At 34.2% G+C, this 22,379-nt stretch overlaps 1 protein-coding gene across 1 annotated transcript in view; it reads right to left on the bottom strand.

Annotated features, from left to right (window-relative positions):
* CRPPA (CDP-L-ribitol pyrophosphorylase A) overlaps positions 1 to 22,379 on the bottom strand; it is a 226,894-nt gene that overhangs the window by 141,267 nt on the left and 63,248 nt on the right. The window lies entirely within an intron of this gene.

Below are 22,379 nucleotides of genomic sequence, written 5' to 3'. Positions count from 1 at the left end.
TAGGGAGCTTTGGGCGTTGGGCCAAGCAAAGTGACTTGGACCACAACAAGAAGATATCCTTGACTCGTTCACCATCCAAACCAGTAAATCTGCATATTTAACACTCTGTGGGTGAGTAACCAGTACATCATGTAAGCAACCGAAATAAGAGATCTTAGGATATATCTGAAAGGAAGTAATTGGAGGTAAACAGTTAGGTGGTCACCAATTCAATCTTTCCACATTTATAAGAATCTCCCAGAATCTGACAGAATCTCATCTCCCAGGGAGATCCTCCCTTTAGGCTGTAAGATGCCCACTGTGTACATACAGCTCACCATGCCACCTGGTACCCTGGCTACATAGAGCATTTTCCTTGGCAATCAATTCAATACAATTAAATTCCTACATTTTTAACTATTACAGTAACAGGTGAAAATAGCCCAAAACTGATTTTCTTCAAATTTGGAAGGCTTGAAAATATAATTTAAAATCAGAAGCTGTATGACATAGTGATGTCCACTTCCATAAAGCCTGTATGTACACTCTCACAGTACATGCAGTCCTCCTTTACAGTAAACAGATCTGAAATGCTAGGAAATGGCTATACTGCTGTCAATTAAGAAGATACTTCATGGTATTATGAAGTTTTTGAAAAAAGCTAATTTTAAATAGGAGTCGCATATCAAAAGTTAGTTTAACGTTTGATCCAGCTGCTTCTTACACTGGCAACTCCATGTATCAAGCTCTCTATAAACACTGTTCTGGCAATAGTTAATATTTTTCCAAATAAAGCAGGGGAGAACCAGCCTTTTAAAATAATAACATCACCAGTGAAGGGTATTCCTATTACAACCTACCCCCCACTTCTCAAGAATATTATATGTTCCAAGAGCCGTATCATATACTAATTCCAACTCTCATAATGACCTCACAAACAATATTAATCTGAATCTATGTAATAGATTCAGGAAACTTCAGAGAAATAAAGTAACTTGCCCAAGATCACAGGGTTATGAGTAGAAGAAAAATAATTCAAATCCAAAGAAATCAGGCTTACAAATGCCCATCTATCCTATGGCACCAAAATGAAAAGAAAAAGACATCTGACATGAATTGAACATGAAACATTTTCATATCAAAGATTTTAATGCTTCATAATTATTCTATTTAATGCCTCAAAATAAATATGTATTATTAGCTAAGTATTAAGATTCCTACTTTTACTCACAAGGTGTTTAAATCCACAACTTCCTAAAGCTTTTCTATCACGTTGCCTGCCTTGTAATAACTTTTGTAAAAGAATGTGACACATTTTTCACTCTTTTATACCCTACAAATTCAAGAAAACTAATATAAGCATAGTAACTCAAACGGACTGAGAGGACACCTCTATTCTGGATACATATCTGATACAATTAGTTATACTATTTTGAAATCATTTCATCTTTTTAGGACTCTGTTCACTCATCTGTAAAGTTCCTTCCACCTTGGAAAAGTCTGTAATACTAAGTTACACGATCCTAACAAAATTAAATAGAATTAAGAAAATAAATGAATGGTCCAGATAGCAAGTTCTAGGTAACATCATTGTGATTAGAAGGTTAAACTGGTTGACAAGATCAGAAAAATATTTATACTATAAATAAGGAAGGAGCTCACTCTTGAAAGGTGAGTAGGTCTTGCTTAGCAGTAGAGGCAGGGGGCTTTGAAAGTGATTAAGAGAAACAAGATTTTTAAAAAATGTAATGTACTGAGATAGGAATAGTATGAGCAAAAACTTATTATGACAAGAGACAAGTATTCAAAACCATGAAATAATTTAGCAGTGACCTATGAAATGGGATACTAAGTGAAGCCAGAACATGGAGGTCCCATACTGTCTTGAATATTAGAGTGTTCTGAAACCTTTAGATCAGAAAGTAACTATCATACAAGAATAGCTTTTGAAAACAAAGCTAATCCAAATGTTTTCTCTTAAATATTTGGAGAAATTTGGACATTGTAATGTCCTACCAAAAATCCAGTAATATTTCCAAACATTTATCGCACACACCAGGACAATTACAATTTTAAAAATGTATTGTGTAAGTACAAAGTAATTTACTACATTAGATAATATGATGCTACCACAATTCTGGAAAATTTATAAAATAATGCATAAAGACTATTTTTTAAAACAAAATACAACATTTGCAGATCTTGCTTCTTTGTTTTATCATACATCCTTTACAGAATTGCAAGCCCTACCAAATGTAAATCAACAATAAAACAGGCATAATCATCCCCCTCTGAAAATGAAATACAGTTGGCCCTTAATCAACACTGGTTTGGACTGTGTGGTCCATTTATGCACGGATTTTTTTTCAATAGTACAGCACTACATGATCCACGGTTGGCTGAATCCAGTTATGAAAGGCTGACTATAAATTATACGTGGATTTTCAATTTTGTGGAAGGTCAGTGCCTCTAACACCCATGTTGTCCAAAGGTCAATTGTATGAATAAAATGAAGTAACAACATCTATTTGGCATTAATTTTATGCCATGTGTCAACTATTCTAAATAGAAAGCTTCTGTTTAGGAATCTTTGCATTACCACATAAATTTTATATAATAAATTTCCACAGAAGTACCTGTTTTTTAAACAGAAGCGATAACCTTAAAACAGCAAGGTTTTCAATCATAAAAATGATTCATTTTCTATTTGTTGATATATAAAAATATATTTAAAATTTTGTACAGTCCCTGTATTCAGTAACTGCTAAACTCATTTATAAATTCTAATAATTTATAAGTTGTTTATAATTTTTATATAAACAAACATGTAACCATAGGTTTGTTTTCTATGCCTGTTTCTGGGAGGGATAAATTGGGAGTTTGGGATTTGCAGATACTAAATCCTAAATATAAAATAGACTAACAACAAGGTCCTACTGTATAGCACAGAGAACTATATTCAATACCTTGTAATAACCTATAATCAAAAAATATTAAAAAATGAATATACATATATAACTGAATCACTATGCTATACACCAGAAACTAATACAACATTGTAAATCGACTATACTTCAATTTGAAAAAGAAATTTTCAATTTAAAAAAAACACGTGAAAAAAGGGGGAGAGGAAAAGAAAAAAAGAATCCTTACAATGTTACAGTAGAGGGAAAAGAAAAAAATGTAGATTGTGAACAAAATTTCCTTTCTTCCAATCCATAATTTAATCTAAAAATGCAACACTTAGAATTTTTCTTCTATGTTTATGAAAAAAAAATAGCCTGCAATTTTATTCTTCTAAGGTTCTTGTCAGATTTTTACTAAACATTTATATTATCTTCATACAATGGAGTTAGAAAGTATTCTATTTCCATTTTCAGGGAAAGTGTATAAGACTGATGTTATTTCTTCTTTTAAGCGGTTTTGTAAAATTCACTGGTAAAAGTCAACTGCCTCTCTGTGGTAAGGTTTTTAATTAGATTCAGTATCTTAAACAGACAAATGACTATTCATAGTTGTGTTTGCCTAAGAATGTGTTCATTTAAACTATATTGAAGTCTATTAGCATAAAGTTTGCTATAGACTGTTAGTGTTCCCTCAAAATTCCTATTGAAGCTCTAACCCTCACTGTGATGGTATTACCAAGTAGGATCCTTGGGAGGTAATGAACTTCAGATGAGATCATGAAGCCATCATGATAGGATTACTGTCAGTATAAAAAGAGGAAAAGACACCAGAGGTTTCTCTGTCATTAATGTGAAGATTCAACAAGAAGGTAGCTGTCTGCAAGCCCAGCAGAGAACCCTCATCTGGGAACTGAATCAGCCAACACCTCGATCTTGGACTTTCTAGCTTCCTTAACTGTGGGAAATAAATTCCTGTTGTTAACAAAGTTGTTTACATCTCATTGCAGTATCTACAGGATCTGCACTGATGCTCTTTTTTCATTTCTGATACTATTTAGTCTTCAGTATTTTTCATGATCATTCTTGCCGAGATTTTAACAGTTTTATTACCATTTTCAAAGTAAAGTTTTGTTGATCCTCTGTCGCTAGTTTTCCAGCCCATGAATGTTCACTGTTTCTTCAGTATTTCCTGCCTTCTACTATCTTTGGATTACGTTCGCTGTTCTATTCTAATTTCCTACAAAAGATATAAGTAGTGGACTTTCTGCTTTTTCCTTTATTCTAGTACAGTTGGCCTTTGAACAATACAGGTTTGAACTGCAAGAATCTACTTACACATGGGTTTTTTAAAATGAATACATACTGCATGATCCATGATTGGTCAAATCTGCAGATGCAGAACCATGGACACAAAGGGCCAACTGTAAAGTTATCCATAAAGTTTCAACTGTGTAGATGATCAGTGCTCCAACCCCCATGCTATTCAAGGGTCAACATTTAAGGCTCTAAATTTTCCTCTAATAACAGATTTATCTATGTATCAAACACTGATATTTTCACTCAGTTTAAATTATTTCATTTTCAATTTAAAAGATTTCATTTTTTCTCACATTAAACATTTTCTAATTTCCACTGTGATTTGTCATTTGATTCATGGATTGTACAGAATTGTATTATTTTTATTAGTCTATTATTGTGTAACAAACTGCTATAAATTTAGCAGCTTAAAACAACAGCCACCAATTAGCTCATAATTCTAAAAGCCAAGCAAGGGGCAGGGGCACACATGTATGTAAATGATACATGCAAATGGGGCAAAACAATTGATGAATTGATGATCTAGGTAAAAGTTAGATGGAAGTTATATGTACTGTTCTTGCATCTTGTAAGTTTGAAAACATATTAAAATAAAACAAATATTCTAACCCCACACCAAAAACAAGATATGATTAAAAATAAATTTATATATATACAAACATGCACAAACATACAAGTCATAGGAGACTTTAGAATTCATCTTAAAAAACTTAATTATGTGAGGTGATAGATGTGTTACCTAACCTTACTGTGATGATCATTTCACAATATATACATGTACCAAATCATCATATTGCTCAACTTAAACTTACAAAATGGTTTGTCAATTATATCTCAATAAAGTTGGATAAATTCATCCCTCTGTTCATTAAAGATCAATTGAGCAAAACATAAATAAGGACTTAGATTCAAGACAACATAATATGATTATTAGTAAGGTGAATCTTTTATCATGCTTCGTTTCTATGTTGTCTGCTGACATGCTGCAATTCCCGAGTATTTGTATTCCACTCAGTGGCCTGCACTAGACTGAGCACTTTCTTATAGTGTCAATAGTCCTTATTAATATCATTTACTACTAACAATGATAAATTTTCCAACTGGCTACAGTCATTTAAAGTCTAATGCCATATGAGATCGCTCATATGTGTAATCTTTAAAAAAGAAAAGCATAAATACAAAACAGAAATAGACTCATAGACATAGAATACAAACTTGCGGTTGCCAAGGGGGCGGAGGGTGGGAAGGGATAGATGGGATTTCAAAATTGTAGACTAGATAAACAAGATTATACTGTATAGCACCGGGAAATATACACAAGATCTTATGGTAGCTCACAGAGAAAAAAATGTGACAATGAGTATATATATGTCCATGTATGACTGAAAAATTGTGCTCTACACTGGAATTTGACACAACATTGTAAAATGATTATAAATCAATTAAAAATGTTAAAAAAAAAAATAAAGTCTAATCTAGGTTTAACTGATTCTCAGCTGTGGTTGCAAATCAGAATCAACTCTCAGTATCTTTTTGTTTTCCTTTTATATTTTTAAAATACATATGATTGCAACTCACCCAACAAGATCCTCACCTATATTTTTTTTAAAGCTCCAAAAGTTAATTCTGGTGTTCAGCCAGATTGAAGACATCTGCTTACTCATGACACTGATTTTCTATAATGTGGAGCTTATAAAAGGTTTCTCTACCTAAAAAATACACAAATTACCTACCACTGCTGATTAATCCTCCAAAAATGGTAAAACTCTTTCTAAGTATAACTCTTTGGGGATTTTCTCTAGTCTTCTCCAAATGGTGGTAACTGGAGAATGGAGAGTTCGGTGAATAAAACTGCTGGGTTACTCACTTCTCTTTGATATTTCACATGTGAAACTATTAAGGAAACCCAAACCCACCCAACTCTTACTCATCTGCATGGCTCACTTGAGTTTATTAAGTTAGCCATTTCTTGCCCAGTATTGTAAAGCCAATACTATATGAAAAAAATACAATGTTTATTTATCAGTTACAGGTGTAAGGCACTTCTTGGGTGTCCATTGTGTTTAAGTTATTGAGGCAAATGCTATTTTTCAAAGTTTTATGAAAATTCAGTATCTGAAAAGATTCTAAAAATAGTATATTCATACTCTGACAGCATTTTACATGTATGAAATGAGAAAAGAGACTAACAATTTCTATGTAAAGCCAAATTTTCTATAAGGAGTTTATAAATATATCTTTAAAAAAAGGCAACATAGGAATAGTAAAGGATACTACATGAGGGTTAATGAGGATTATATGAGTTCATATATGTAAAGTTATGTCAAATACATGGTACAAGTAAATCTCCAATAAATATTCACAGAATAACTGCTGTTATGGTATGTACATTCATTAAGAATATAAATTAAGATTCCTTTTGTCTACTCAAAACACAATCCATCTCTAATTTCAAACAGTCCCTTTTGCTTTTAACATTTCAGAGTTTGGAAATAATACTTATCAACTTTGTCCCGCTTCCTTTCAAGTTTCAAAGTTTCAACAAATATGTAGTTTTGTGTAGTAATGGAATATACATATTGAGCAATAAACAGCCCTGTGTTTTCATCACTGAATATCTTTAAAGTTAAAATGGATACCTTCTAATTCTAATTGTCATATCTTAGTTTGTCCACTAGACCTAGGCTGAAGCATCTTATGTGGTTTCTTTTAATGATTCCACAAATACGCATTGACAATCTTAACTGAGATGTTGATGTACTTAAGATGTGAATCAAAAAAAGACATATGCACCCCAATATTCATAGCAGCACTATTTACAATAGCCAAGACATGGAAGCAACCTAACTATCCACTGAAATTAGATTGGATAAAAAAGATGTGACATACATAGACAATGGAATACTACTCAGTCATAAAAAAGAATGAAATAATGCCATTTGCAGCAACATGGATGGACCTGGAGATTATCAGACTAAGTCAAGTATATCAGCCAGATAAAGACAAACATCATGTGATATCACTTACATGTGGAATCTAAAAAATTATACAAATAAACTTATTTACAAAACTGAAGCAGACTCACAGACATAGAAAAAAATCTTATGGTTACCAAAAGAGAAAGGGGTAGGGGGAGGAGTAAATTAGGAGTCTGGGATTAGCAGATACAAACTACTATATATGAAACAGAGAAACAACAAAGTCCTACTCTGTATCACAGGGAACTATATTCAGTATCTTATAATATCTTATAATAATGTACAATCAAAAAGAATATGTATGTATAACTGAATCACTATGCTGTACCCCAGAAACTAACACTACATTGTAAATCAACTTTACTTCAATACAAAAAAAAAAAAAATAAAGGGGAAAAGAAGACATCTTCAATGACTATACTTGTGCCATGCAGCTGGAAGGCCAAAATGGGAACGACTGTAGCTGTAGGAACAGGGTTTCAATAAATTGAACCTCCTCAGTTTCACAGTTATTACAGTATCCCCTAAATCACAGAGTGAAAAATGTACAACATTTAAAATTAACTTTTTTTTCATGAAACACAAAACACTTTCCAAACATGATTAATCTTCATTATTTCTCAAAGCAAACAAAGTATTTAACAACTTCCTTGAGGACAATGATGAAATCAAGAGAAAAACAGAAGCCTTTAGAATTCTTAAACTGTTGTTCTAACTATTAATAAAGCACTTCTTAGAAACTTTCAGAGGTTAAAATAAAAACAATAGAACTGGGGAAAACCATAAAATCATTTTACTTCCCAGACTCATAAAAACTCTAACACAACAATCTACTCTTTGTTCTCTCCCCCAAAAAGACCTAAGGATAAACTGGAAAAATATTGGAATTAACTTTAAATCATATCTGACCAGTCAGTCTAATGACTAATATTATTCTCTGAGTTTTAGTTTTCATACCACCCTCTTTTTCAAAATCTTTCTAAAAGGTACCTGTGGTACATGAAGTATTTTAATATCTAAACCAGCAGGGCTCATCCTGTCCAAAAAAGTCATTTGTAACATGTACTACAACTTACACTGAAGACCTCTTCATTTATATATCCCATCTAGGTGTCACACAGCTCAGTGTCTAACAGAAAATTCAAACTGGAACATAACTTGAAGTGTACAGGTTAGTATTAAAAGCTATAAACATTAATTAATAAGCTCAAATTTTTCAGTTAAAACCTCATTCCCCACACAGGACAACTTCTAAATGCTCAAAATACATGTATGATGGCCAATAATTAATAATAATGGTAAAAATAAATAATATGCAACTTGATTTTACTTTACTGGCTATAATGATTAATTCTGTATGTCACCTTGACTCTGTCACAGGTGCTCAGATATGTAGCCAAACATAATTTGAGTGTTTGGTATTTTTAGAGAAGTTTAACATTTACATCTGTAAAATAAGTAAAGCAGATTGAGCTCCCTAATGTGGGTGGGCCTCATCCAATCAGTTGAAGAGCTGAAGAGAAGAAAAGGTTGACTCTCACCCAAGCAAGAGATGTTTCTCCTGCATAACGGCTTTTGAACTGAAACGCTGGCTCTTACTGGTTCTGCTGGCTTTGGGACTTGAACTGAGACATTGGCTTTGCAGATTTTGGACTTACCAGTCTCCACAACTTATAATCATGTGAGCCAATTCTTTATTGTGTGTTTTTGTTGTGTTTCTCTGCAGAACCCTATCTATTACACTGGCAAAGAAGCATTATAAGCATTCTTCAACAGATAACTCATAATTCTTAAGTCCTCATCACAGGATTCCAACCTCCTTTTATTCTATACAGGGCAACACATGATCACCCACCACCTCTTGGGCCTCATATCTCATTCTTCAACTACCAAATAACACTACTGACAATGTGTTCGGGAGGACACATCACCATCTTTGGACTAATGTTCATGTTCCTCCTGGCTGCAGTGCTATTACATTTCTTTGTCTAATTCTCCATCAAGGTCTACATCAAGTATCATCTGCATTAATAACTATAGGTAAATGTTTTAGATGTATTTTGGTGGGAGGTGGGAGGAAGAAAGAGTAGAGAGTAACAGAATTGCCAGGGACATGTTTTTGAAACCACATTACCCTCCATCTCCAAACACCCAATTCTCATACATAAACGTATGTCCCTCAAACACATGGAAGCACATATCTAGGATTCTTCTTATACCCAGCTATGAAGTACTACATCTCTGAATCCGAGCATTAGGGAAAGATTTAGTATAGATTTACAGAAGAGGAAAAAAATCCAAATGTACTGTGACCTTAAGAAGTCTATTTGCAAAACAGGTGTTCAGGTAGTACACACCAACAGAGCCATGTCAGTGCCTCACAGCCAGCAATCATTCTGGTAGTCGGTGCAGTCATTCTGATAATTTAGTGCATATGCCACACTGTATTTCTAATATTGTGTTTGCTTTTTACTATGGTAGATATTTTTTACATTATTTCCCTTAATCACAACAACTGAGGACAGGAATTCTTCTCCCCATTTTATAGATGAGTTAAATGAGGCTATAAAGCCAGTAAGCTGCCCAAGGTCAGACTGCCATGAACTTTAAGCTTTCTAACTCAAAACTTTGTGTAGTTGGCAACCTAAATGCTATTTTTCCTTCTCATGCTATTCTGTATTTTTATTATACTATTGTTGCAGTTTTTACACTGGATTATATTATCTACTTGTCTTTTTCTTCCACAAAATCACAAACTCCTTAACTTAAAATTTCCCAACACCATCCCCACATTTGAGCACAGGGCACCAACAAGAAGGTATTGAACAGTGATTAGTTTCCAGGCTCTGTGCTAGGATCAAGACTAAGACATAAGGTTAGGGTTTGCATTGAGTCTCCCTCAGTATGCTAGACTTCTAAGACCCAGTGCCCCAGAATGTGGCTGTATTTGGATACTGGAACTTTAAGAGGTAATCAAGTTAAAATGAGGGACATTAGGGTGGTCTCTAATCCAGTATGACCAGCGTCTTCAAAAAAAGAAAAAAATTGCACACAGACATGCTCAGTGGGAAGACCATGTGAAGACACAGGGAGAAGACAGCCATCTACAAGTCAAGTAGAGAAGCCTCAGAAAAACGCAACCCTGCCAAAACCGTGGCCTCAGACTTCTGGCCTCCAGAATTGTGAGAAAACAAATTTCTGTCGTTTGGGCCACCCAGTCTAGGTACTTTGTTATGGCAGAAACTAATAAACTAGAAAACTGATAAATACATTCTCTTAAATTTGCTAAATAAAAACTGGCTTTGTTAAATAAAAAACCCTATCTGATATCTCATTTCCTAGAACAGGATGTAAAACAAATTCCCTAAAGTATGACTATAAGGAAGTAACTAGATATCCAGAAAGGGAGATCAGGATATTACACCAGGAGAATCTAATTTTAGAGAAAGGAATTAAAAATGCAATGATTTTCTTTCAAAACAAATAACTTTAAATACAAAGCAACCCTAGCTACCAAAAAGCTAGGCTCAAATGTTTAAGTCTGTATTTTCTATATAACTCAATAAAAAAAAAATGTTTAGAAAAAAATCTATTTTCTAGAAGAAAAAGTAAAAAGTTGGATCAGCCTTAAAAAAATCCCTTCAGTATAATGTAACTTCAAGTTTTGTAGGCTTAACATTTAAGAATCATATTTACTTTAATAAGTGGACATACACAAATACACATCATTTTCTCCTTACTTCCATTTGCAAATATAGAGACATATATACATTTACTAGTTTCCATATGGAACAAAGTAGAAACTATTCAATTAAGCATATGAAGGTGAGCTATGATTAAGAGAAAAAAATTTAATAGAAACATCAATTCATTTGCAGTATTTTTTTCAATACAGACACTAAAAATAATTTACTTAAAGCAAAACAAAAGAGAATTCTTAGAAGCTGGCTATGACAGCCAAGTAACAGTTTTTAATTCCTAAGAATCTTCATATAAAAATAGAATTGAATAGTAAAACCAAAAACCCATGAACATTTTCAATAAACCGAGACCCATGGGTATCATCATAACCCCCACAACGCAGCCAAATGAAAATGAACCACCACCACCGATACAGGACCTGAAAAATTAGAATCTATGAGGGTAGAGACAGAGGGAATCAGAACAGAGTGTCTGACAGATTGGATAATGGAAGAGCCTTAAACTTAGCCGACAGATAGTCACTGAAAATCAGAGTGCACAAATTTGGAAAGAGCAGCTCTAAATGCAGGGGGTTTACCCACAGAAATAACTTTCTGTGAGGTTAATACAAGAGAACTTGTGAGGTCTGAAAGGACAGTGTATACACTCTGAAAACTGGCACACCAGAGACCCCCTCCAGCACAAGATCCAACTAAAAGAGAAACTGGGAGTGGAATCCAAATTACACAGAACAAAACTAAAGCCAAAAGAAAGAGAAGAGCCATATGAAAGTGTGGGAGGGGGAGAGAGCCAAAAAACTATCAGTGTGCTTCTGTACCTGAAGACACCACAAGAAAGCAACAGAAGAGGGAGCTCCTTGAGCTATCCTGAAAACTGTCCTTCTCTTCAACAACACTAACTTCACATCCAAATGAATAATGCACCAAGCATCAAAGACAAACCCCACACAAAATTATTTTAAGAAAACAGAAAAAGAGAATAACATCTCTAAAAATAAAGGCCTGACAGAAAGACGTGCCGATCAAACCAATCAAACTCTAATCTACTTCAAAACAAGCTCAAAAAAAAATTAAATTAATGAAACAAACCATGAAAGAATCATGTAATTTAGAATTAGAAAAACTCAGGTGGCAGAACTCAGAATTCAAAATAGAAGCAAAGATTATTTAAGAAATGGAGACTACACTAAAAGTGACACAAGTATAAAACTAACAGATGTTAAGGAGAAAAAGTAAAAATACATTTTTAAATTAAAAAATGAAGGAAAAATAAACATTCACTATAAAGTAACAAATATTTAAGTTAGGTAAAGATGATCCAATATTAACACACCAGAAATCTATGAAGAAAAAAAGAGAATACTAAAAATTGTAATTCAAGTAAACTTTACTAAAATTTGTATTTATACATACACACAAGTAGATCACAAATCAACACCTCTAACTATTTACCAATAAAAATCAAAACCCCAGATCTCTTCTAGCAAAATTACTAGACTTAAAAAAAAAAATTCATTCCTTTGGTGACCTAGACAAAAAGAAAAGGAACACATAAGGGAATAAAATGAGAAAATCTCAAGATTTTTTACAAGAAAAACATAGAAGAATACATTTAAGTTATTGAAGGGAAAATACCTGAGTCAATTTAACTTTTGCGTATAAAGCACAAGCAGTTATCAACATGAATTAAGTAAACGATTACCCAGAACCTTTCCTAAGAAATGCCCTAGAGCTCAAGCTTCAGACAACCAAAGTCTAGGAGACATGGACAAAAGTACTGATGAACAGCGAGAAGCAGAGTTACAGGCAGAACTGTGCCTAAGTAAGAGCCAAAGTTAAGAGTACAGCATGTTAACAGCTACACAACCTGAAAACAGATAGCTAAACAAAAAATGGAGTAGGAGAGTAAACGTCAATAGCAAACGCAGACAAAAATTGTTTAACTCTTCCTGGAAAGAACATTGGTTGATAGCATTAATACTGACATTTTGAGACCCATGGTGTGCAGTGTTGAAAAAAACAAGTAATTACAGATTATTCTATTATTCCCTATCTTTAGGAACCGAGATACTCAATGTGCTAGAAATAAGATACAACATAATATTGAATTGGAAGTATTACTGTGAACTCATGAAGTATTTTGTCTTTATGTAAACAGACAGACAAAATAATTGGTCAATTCAGAGGATGAAAGGGAATAAATTCATTCAGTTGGAAACTTATAAAGGAAAATAATCAAGCATCTACTTTTGTCATGTACACTGTACCACTGGGTAAGAAAACAATACATGAGGAGAAGTGTTTCTTTATGAAACTACTTTAACTAGTAACTGAAAACTAATAGAATTAAAATATATGTCATGATTTTGCACCACCCTCCAAACATATTAACAAATACAGTCATTTAGAATCAATGATCACTATCCTCACAAAATTAAACATAACCAGACATTAGATTCCTCCTAATAAAAAAAACTCACATCACCTTTGGTTTTGCTAGAGATTTGACCAAGCTTCTAGATCTAGCTACTACTTTGTAGAGGACAGAAAAACATACAGAACTGTATCACGTATGAAAATGTACTCTACAAAATTCAAAACAGAAGAAAATCTACAGGTCAAATGACCTGGGTTCAGCAAAAGGTTAAGTATGAGCAAAATAAAGGGATAGGAACCTGTAGGTTGAGATTTAAAGTGCCATTTTAAAAAAAATTATCACAACCCAACCATAGTGTCCTGGCAGGCACATTTGAGTGCTAAAGCTCAAAAGAAATGAGGAGGAGATTGCTATGAAATCTGGATAATTGCTACAGTCACATCAAAGTGCAGGAAAGGGCTTCCCCACGGGTGGCAAAGTGCTCTTCATGACCTGGGTGATGTTACACAGATACGTGCATCATTCTTTAACCTACAAATTTGTTCGGTTTGATTTCTCTATCTGTGATTCATTTGAAAATAAAAAGTTTTACAAATAGAAAAAAATATCTGAAATACTCAGTCCTTTCATCCATTCTATTATTCACTCAGAAAATACCTTTATAGATGAGCCAGGGACAAAATAAAGTCGTCAGTATACTACACAGAATACATAAACGTCTGCAACATGCTATTAGAACAATAAACCTTTTAAAAATTTAACTTATGAGAAAAACTACCAACAACATGAAAAGATAAGAGCAATGAGTATTTTTATTTACAAAGCTCAATAGTTTAAGAGCTCAAAGTATCTTAGAGAGTCCTTTAAATTCTAATGAATTAATGCAATATTACTAATAAATAGAAAATATTAGCCTCCTTTAAAATAAAAAGCAATTGAGGCACAGAGTAATTTAGACAAACCATTGGATTATTTCTGAGTGACTGATGATTAATTATTATTATTCTGTGTTATAGTAAGCGTGCATTAAATTGTAACAAAGCCTTAGCTAGAGTACATTGGCTAGCAACAAAATTATCTTCACTTTCCTTTACCTCAGATTGTTTCTATTTTACCTTTGTTCCCGAAGGATTTTTTTGTTTTGTTTTGTTTTTTGCTAGATATAAAATACTGAGTTAATAGTACTGGTTTCTTGAACTTTAAAACTCTTGTTCTGCTTTCTTCTGGCCTCATGTTTTCTAATGAACATTACTGTCCTCTTATAAGCAATGCATCATTTCTCTTTGGCTACTTTCAAGAATTTGTCTTGGTTTTCAGCAGTTTGTCAAGTGTCTGAGTGTGCATCTCTTTGAAGTTATGTTGAAGTTACCTGAGCTTCTTGAAATCTGTAGGTATATTTGATAATTCGTTTGTTTACCAAATTTGGGAAGTGTTTATTTGTAATTTCTTTATGTTTTTTCTGTACTGCACTTTTCCCTCTTCTTCCAGGATTCAGACAACCTGCTACATTCCTACAGGTGCTGAGCACAATTAACTTTTCCCCCAATCTCTTTCCATTCTGTAGTTCAGATTGAAAAACTTCCAATGATCTATTCTTTAACTTTACTTGCACTTTCTCTGCCATCTCCATTCTGTTATTAAGCCCATCGAGTAAATTTATTTTGGTTATTTTATTATTTCTTCAATTTTTAGATGTCTATTTGGCTCTTCTTTATATTGTCTACAGTTTCACTGAGACTCTCCATCTTTCAAGAGCATTTCCCCTTAATTGTTGCAGCATTTTTATAATCAGTGCTTTAAGGTACTTGTCAGAAAAGTTCTAACATCGGTGCCATCTCAGCGTGGGTATCTATTAACTGTCCTTTCCCATGTGAGCTTAGATTTTTACTGGTTCTTTGCATGTTGACTGACCTTAGATTATATCCTGTATATTGGAATATTGTCCCTCAACCCCAGTCTCTCCTGGTACCTTCCATTTCTGTAGTGCATCCCTTTTCAGCACTCCTACCAGAAAGCTCGGTCCTTATTTACTCCACTTTGCACACAATTCCTGTGACAGCACCTGCGTCCAAAGCTAAGCAACAGAGGAAATAAAAATTAGTAACAGCGCTCACCCCACCTCTTAAAACCTCAGCAACTCTGATCAAAGAGGAATGTCCACTTCTCTCAGAATTTTAGGCTTGTCGGGGCCCCAGTTGTTCCCACTGTCAATGCCACTACTCCCACATGACTGCTTAGTGATTAAAGCATTAGAGTTGAGTTGGAGAAAGGAAAAAGGGGAGATATTTTTACTCTCTGAACATTAAGAAAATCCTTTCCTTCTCCTCCAGTCAGAATCAGGGGGCTTTTCTTGGAGCTCTGTCAACTCAAACATCCATTTCTGGATTTTGAACGCAGGTCAGGACACAACAGAGTGTGATGTAATTCACTGCCAGTTAGGTAGTACTTCAACTCCAGGTCTTATTCATTAACCCACCTCCCCTATTTACTTGAATCCTCAAATAGCTATTCCATGTCTTCTGGCCAGGTTTGATACTTCATTCAGTCGGAGAAACAGAGTCGAGTGTTCTTGCCCCAACTTATCCAGAACCAGAACCTGCCTATGTTTTTCTACATAGTAACAAGCATGATAAAAAAAATGTACACCTTAATAAGAGGTCATTTAATATTTTATACACTTCTAAATGAAAATAAAACATTATATTGTAGTTTAATTTGCAGCGTTTTTCTTTTCTTAATGGTATAAAAATAATACTGCTTCTTACAAGCAATGGCACCTTAGAGTCAGTGAAACATGGTAGAAACGAAGTACCTGATTACATGCCTTTTTAGTCACACAACAAGACCATCTTGTGGCGGGGGAAGGAGAATATAGCCCAGTGGTAGAGCACATGCTTAGCATGCACAAGGTCCTGGGTTCAACCCCCAATACCACCGTCAAATAAACAAACCTAATTACCTCCCCCACTCAAAAAACAAGGAAGACAACGTTGTGGGTGATAGCTGCTTATTTAACAGAACAACAATAGTGTCCACCTAATGTCACAATAGAAAAGACCATCTGAACTTTTAAATTTCAAAAGCGAAGTCACACTAGCTTTCATTTGCACACTTAATCAGGCAAGAGATAAGAATACTCCCCAACAGAAACCTAAATTAGATGGTGAGAGACTTAGCAATTAACCTAAGCCTCAGCTAGTTCACTTGGTCACAATGTACTAGAGAAGACAACACTCTCAACACCAAAACCAGTTAGGCATTAATTGAAGCCCATGAGGATATAAAATAGAGGGGACAGTTCAGGAGGTCAGCTTATGTGCAGGACTCTTTAATGCTACAGTTACGTATAATTAGCTGTAAGTGGAAGAAGTGAGAAAAGTCATGGAGTTTCTCCCAGGAGAGGACGTTCCTCTGCCTCTGCTTATCTCTTCGCTCTCTCAAGGAGCTGACAGTAGCAGAGAGGAACATTAGTAGAATCCCAGCCGCCTACCCCAGGCGCTGCATCAAAGAACTCCTAGCATGATAACTGGAACGGCCAAGATTTCAATGTATCACATTTTCATCTGTCAAACTCTGGAAATTCTTTCAAGTTTCAATCGAGTTGTAAGAACAGCAGGATTTCTTTAGGGCTTGCAATTCCCCAGTTTAATGTGCTTTACAACCTAAAACTTAGCCACCTTTGGTTAGGATACATGGTTTAGCAAAATATTTTCACACACAATATGTTTTCTTAAGTGTTTAATTCAATTGTTATTCTAACTAAAATCCTATGTAGGGGACATAATGTATGAACCTGAAAGTTTATGAATGAGGCCAAAATCTAATGTGTAATATACTCATCTTTTAAAAATTCCTCTTACTGTCCTTGAACACTGGACCTCTTGGTATATGTAAAATATAGCCTTCATTGAGGGGTTAGAAAACAGGTGCAATTTGGAGTCTTTTCACTTACCTTCACAAAAAATACGCCAAATTTCTAAAATGCACAGATTCCTCTTTACTGGATGACAAACCCAATGCCACATTAACAAGGAGCAAGGGATACCCAGACATACGCTTCCATCAATGAGTCACGAGCAAGGACTCAAGAGTGCTCAGGAGGATGTTTGTATTTTATAAGAGAAATTTCAAACACAATGGTGGAGAAAAAAAGAAACCTAAATACTAGGTAAGTTCTACAAGCAATTGGGAAAAAAAAAAACAGAAGTCAGTCTTCAAGTTTCTTAGAAACATCTAACACCATGACTTCCATCAGGTCTCATCCACTTTTCTGACCTCTTAAGCTAAAATTTTAGTGTTCTTAGGTAAGTAGGAAACAGCTGTATCAAAGCCAGAAAGTCATTTCCAAGAGATGTCAAGCCCTAATCCGTTCAAAGTGAGGGCAGTTAACTTCTATTCTCCTGTTGGGTTCATTGAATCAAAAGCCATCTTAGAGTCTGTTTTCTCTCTCACATGGAAGACTTTAAAGTAGTATTGAACAGAATCACCACTGTGGAGCCTTGAAGTCCCTGTCTCTTTTTCATCTGTAGAAAGATGCCTAAGGTTTCTCTGAATACCTTGATAGAGGAAGCTATTAAAACAGAAAAGGGGACAGCAAGCAGTCAACCAAGGAAAAGCAAACGACAAGCCACGACTACAGGACAAGTGGACAACAGAGACTTGCAAAAGACACCATACATACCCACACTAAAAAGTCAAAGTGGTCCTCTGAAAGTTAGCTTTACTGTTGGCTGTACGTGTTTCAACTAGAGGGCAATGGTACGTAGGTAGATTTTTTTTAAGATGTTTTATATCAGATCTTAACCACATTTTTAAATGAGTCACTGAATACAGAATGAAGGTTCCTACCTTACAACTAGAAGTAAGGAGCAGACATGTGACATCTTGTCTCCGGCACATGTTTTTACGTGTAAAGGTATTACTGTTTTCCATGTAAATGATGTGGTACTTTTTTTTTTTTTTCGCTCTTCAAAGTATACATTCTTTCTTAGTTAAGAGAAATAAATGTGAAGGAAATGCAATTTTCTAAGGTTAGTGACTCATCAGGATATTTACAGAATGTATTGTATTATTGCTTAAAGCGTAAACGTTATGTTAGGAGTTTTTGTTGCTTTTTTCCTACCTACATCAGAGTAAAGTATAACTGGCTGGCTTTTGTCTGTTATCAAGTCTTATTTAGCTAGTTGCTTAATACCTCACTGTGACCTTACAAGTTTTCAAATGTGACAGATTTACTTGCCTATGCTTGAATTAGCATTTCACTAATGACAAATTAAGGAAATTATAAAGTTAAACAAGAAAGTGAACTCTACTTTCTCTAATTGTGACCCAAATATTTAACTTTCCAGTTTACATTTTTTATAGTAAGAGTCCAAGGAAAACAAACTGCTATTAAATCATATTGCAGCCTTCATGGCCTTACTAATTGAAGCCCTTAACACAAATGTGCTTACAGATTCATGTGAGATAGTCACAGGACTCATTTCAAGAGAGTAAAGAACAAAAAGTGTAGTATTTACAAAGAAGTTATGGTATTACTGTGAAAATTTAGAAAATGAAGTATCATCGTCAAAAGCCAGACATATCAAAAATTATAATTTCTATGTAAATCTTAATCTGTCACTGTGCATTGTCCAAAAAGCATGCTTTAATAATATAAATGGTGCTATAACCGGCTATTTAACAAGAAAAACCTAATGAGAACATACCACAGATGCAGGACATTGTCCAGTTACAGATATAGAAAGCTGACTTAAAGTTTCCCATTTTTCAATTTAATTAAAAAGATTCAAAAATATTTTGCACTTAAAATGCCATGAAACTATTAGAGACGGTCACTAAAAAATGAAGCCATTAATTTCTTCATATGCATAAAACACGCTCTAACACAACGGGTCTTCCTAATTCTTAGTAATACTGAATCAGTTTTATTCACAAGTGATCTGACTTTAGTCCTTTCAGTCAGAGCCAATTTACAAGTATAGTCAGCTACTTTCAGTGTATAAGCAAAAAAGATTCAATTTCTTGCCTACTGGTATAATTTCTTTAAAACTATATGAAACACAAAAAAGCAAGCATAAGGGGATCTGTTGCTTCACAAAAACTTAACATTAAAAGAAATCACCTGTATCACTGATGTTGAAAATAAAACTGTATTTTCAGAATAAATCTCTGAACCAACAGGAGATACTGTATTTCCAAGAAAGCAAAGTCAATTAATTTCCTTTAAAATAAAGTGCTTAACAAATGGAAAACATTACTTAATAACTGGGAAAAGGCATGAATTTTTCTATGAACATTAATATTAACTTTTAACTAATACTAACTAAAGCCAGCTAAAAAGGAAATGATTTTCAATTTTACCTATTTTTCAATTTTTATATAAACCACCATGAAGCTTTTTTTTTTTTAATAGCACTAGCTTACCTGGGTTTATACAATCATAGCCAGGAAAGAAAAAAATACAATTATTTTATAAACACTCTAGCCACAAAATTAAATATATTAAAAGACTGGACGAATATGATGGTAGAAAATAAATGCAATCTTTTATTTAGAAATTCCATAGGGGCTTTCCATCTTAGAAAATTTTAGAATATTGACCCTTTTGCTATAGTATGGTCACCATATTAAATCAAGTGTGGGTTGGGACTGTTGGCACGGCATATGTAAATCTAGATTAAGTATGTGACTGCTGGCATCTGCTACCACTTTAATAATTTGGGTAGGTCTGAGCACGCAGAGCAGGCTTGGGTGGGCTCAACCAGCTTGAGTGACACAAGAACAATACCTCTTTGTTAAGTGGCTGTTTACAAAGTTATCAGCCAGCTGAGGGTCTTACTGCACCAGTTAATCACACTACTTATCAGAAAGGTTTGTTTTAAATTTTATGCACAATAGACGCCTGAAAGAGTTAAATGTTAAAGAATAATGACCAAATCCAATTCTCTAAACTCAGAAAAAGGATTATTAAGAATGCTTTGTTTTATGTAATAGTGAATTTGTGATTTACTATACATTTTTCAATGTTATGAGTATGAAAGACTGTGTGAAAGAAATCTGAGCATACTATTACTTGCTATGTTTCTTATTATTGAAGGGTTCACCATAAATACAAATCCATGTAAATATATTGACAGTAAAGTATATTAAACTTCCAATAAAACTTATCTAACATAAAAGTCAGATTTTGAGACTTGCTATAAACAACAATTTGAGAATTTTACTTAGTATCAAATGCCTGTCTGAAGTTAGTTACATCAAAATTCCCATACCCAAAGATAATGGACTTGAGCATAAATTAAGAAGAACCAAAATACACATGCTATTCCAGAGACAGATAAATGTGGGAGTACAAAATGCTCTTGGAAAGACATGACATTTGTCCTAGAAATGTTTTACTGAATCTGAAAAACACTAAGTAATCTAGAAAATAGTTACATCAGTATTTGTTGACCAGAAATAATTAGTATTGAAGTTTAAAAAAAAAAAAAGGCAGCTTAAGAAAAGAAAGACAACTTACAGAATACTAAACACTCATATCACAGTGAAAAAAAGTTCCATCCTAGAAGAAAAACTGTTACACCTAGGTAATGAATGGTGAACTACCAGAATTAAAAATAGTAATCAAAGAAAACACCCCAAAGTATCATTTTAAAACTATTATTCTGATTTTGAATTTTTACTCTTTCTTTAGTCATGCCTAAAAATCTGCCATTTCAGTATTACACATTTTCCCCATTTCTATTCTGTAGAATACTGCTGTGTGCTGAGCACGGCACTGGGGGATGACATCTCCAGTCTCAGCTGTGTGACCCTCCATCAGGCCAGCTGAAGATACAGTTTTAACCCAACAGAACCTGAACTGGGCAGCCTGAGTTTTATAAGCCATTTTCTGTACACACCTAAGAGAGGTACTGAATCCAGTATCTCACTTCGGTGCTCAGCATGAACAGCTACACGACTCAGAGGTGCGAAGTGGCCATGTCCCAGGATGGAGTCAGGCTTAAAAAGAAGGGAGAACTGGGATTAAATCGTGGATCTTACTCTTACTGTGTGACCTAGAGGAAAGTACATAATGCCTGTAAGTCTCAGTTTTCCCACCTGCAAAACTGGGAGCCATAATACTGATATTAACAGCATTATAAAGAATAAACAACATACCAAGCATCTGGCATGAGTGCCATGTGCTCCAAGCCTGGTTTTAAACCTTGGCAAAAGCACATATACTCAAGTATTATATCAGCTGTATTTTTAAAAAAGAAAATTTTAAAAATCTATAGATACGGAGCTCAATATGCATCTATTGGAAGCAAGTCTAGTGGTAAAGTGGGAAGAAAGGGCCGCCTATTCCCATAAATTAAGGTTCTTAGATTCTAAACAAAAAATACATCGCTACACCCTTTAACTTATCAACAAATTCAGTTCAACTCACTGTGGGATAGGAAAGAAAGAAAGACTAGACATTCTTCCCACCGTCACTGAATCCCAATCTAAAAGAGGTTCACACCAACCTATGGTCAATCCTGAAAACCAAAAAGTTCTTAACACTTTTTAAAATTGTTTTCCTATATATATACATATAGTGGCAAAATGAGTCCTGAACTTGAACTGGCTAGGGGCGTTATAGTCATTCTTGTTTCTTGTACCGAGCATAAACATTCATGCATTTTAAGTGTTATTATGTGGTGAGGTCCCAAATCCCACCAGTGATGTGACATAATATATGACATTCAGCAGTAGCTTCTGAAAATACGAAGTATTCCAAATTCCAAAACACGCATAGCCCTAAGATTTCAGGAAGGGAATCTAAACAATCTCTGCTTAACGATAAAAAAAAAAAAAGGGAGAACAGTTGCATCAAGAGATAAACTGAGTAAGGTAGGAAAACTTATAGTCAAGATTTTATTTTCTCTCTTTCTTAAATTAGTATTTGCTTAAGACCCCTGAATATCCTACAATATGGAAAACAACCACACTACTTACATTATTGAGTTCTTCAAGAAGCAAGAGACAATACACATTAAACACTTTGAACAATGCCTGGCACAAAGTAAGTACCCAATAAATACTGTGGGTAGAAGTGCCTAGAAAAATACTTGCAACATTTACATGGAAAAGG

This window comes from Camelus dromedarius, chromosome 7 (genome assembly GCF_036321535.1).
Source record: "Camelus dromedarius isolate mCamDro1 chromosome 7, mCamDro1.pat, whole genome shotgun sequence".
NCBI lineage: Eukaryota > Metazoa > Chordata > Mammalia > Artiodactyla > Camelidae > Camelus > Camelus dromedarius.
Note: the sequence above shows the minus strand (reverse complement) of the source record. Positions and strands in the feature narration are given on the sequence as shown.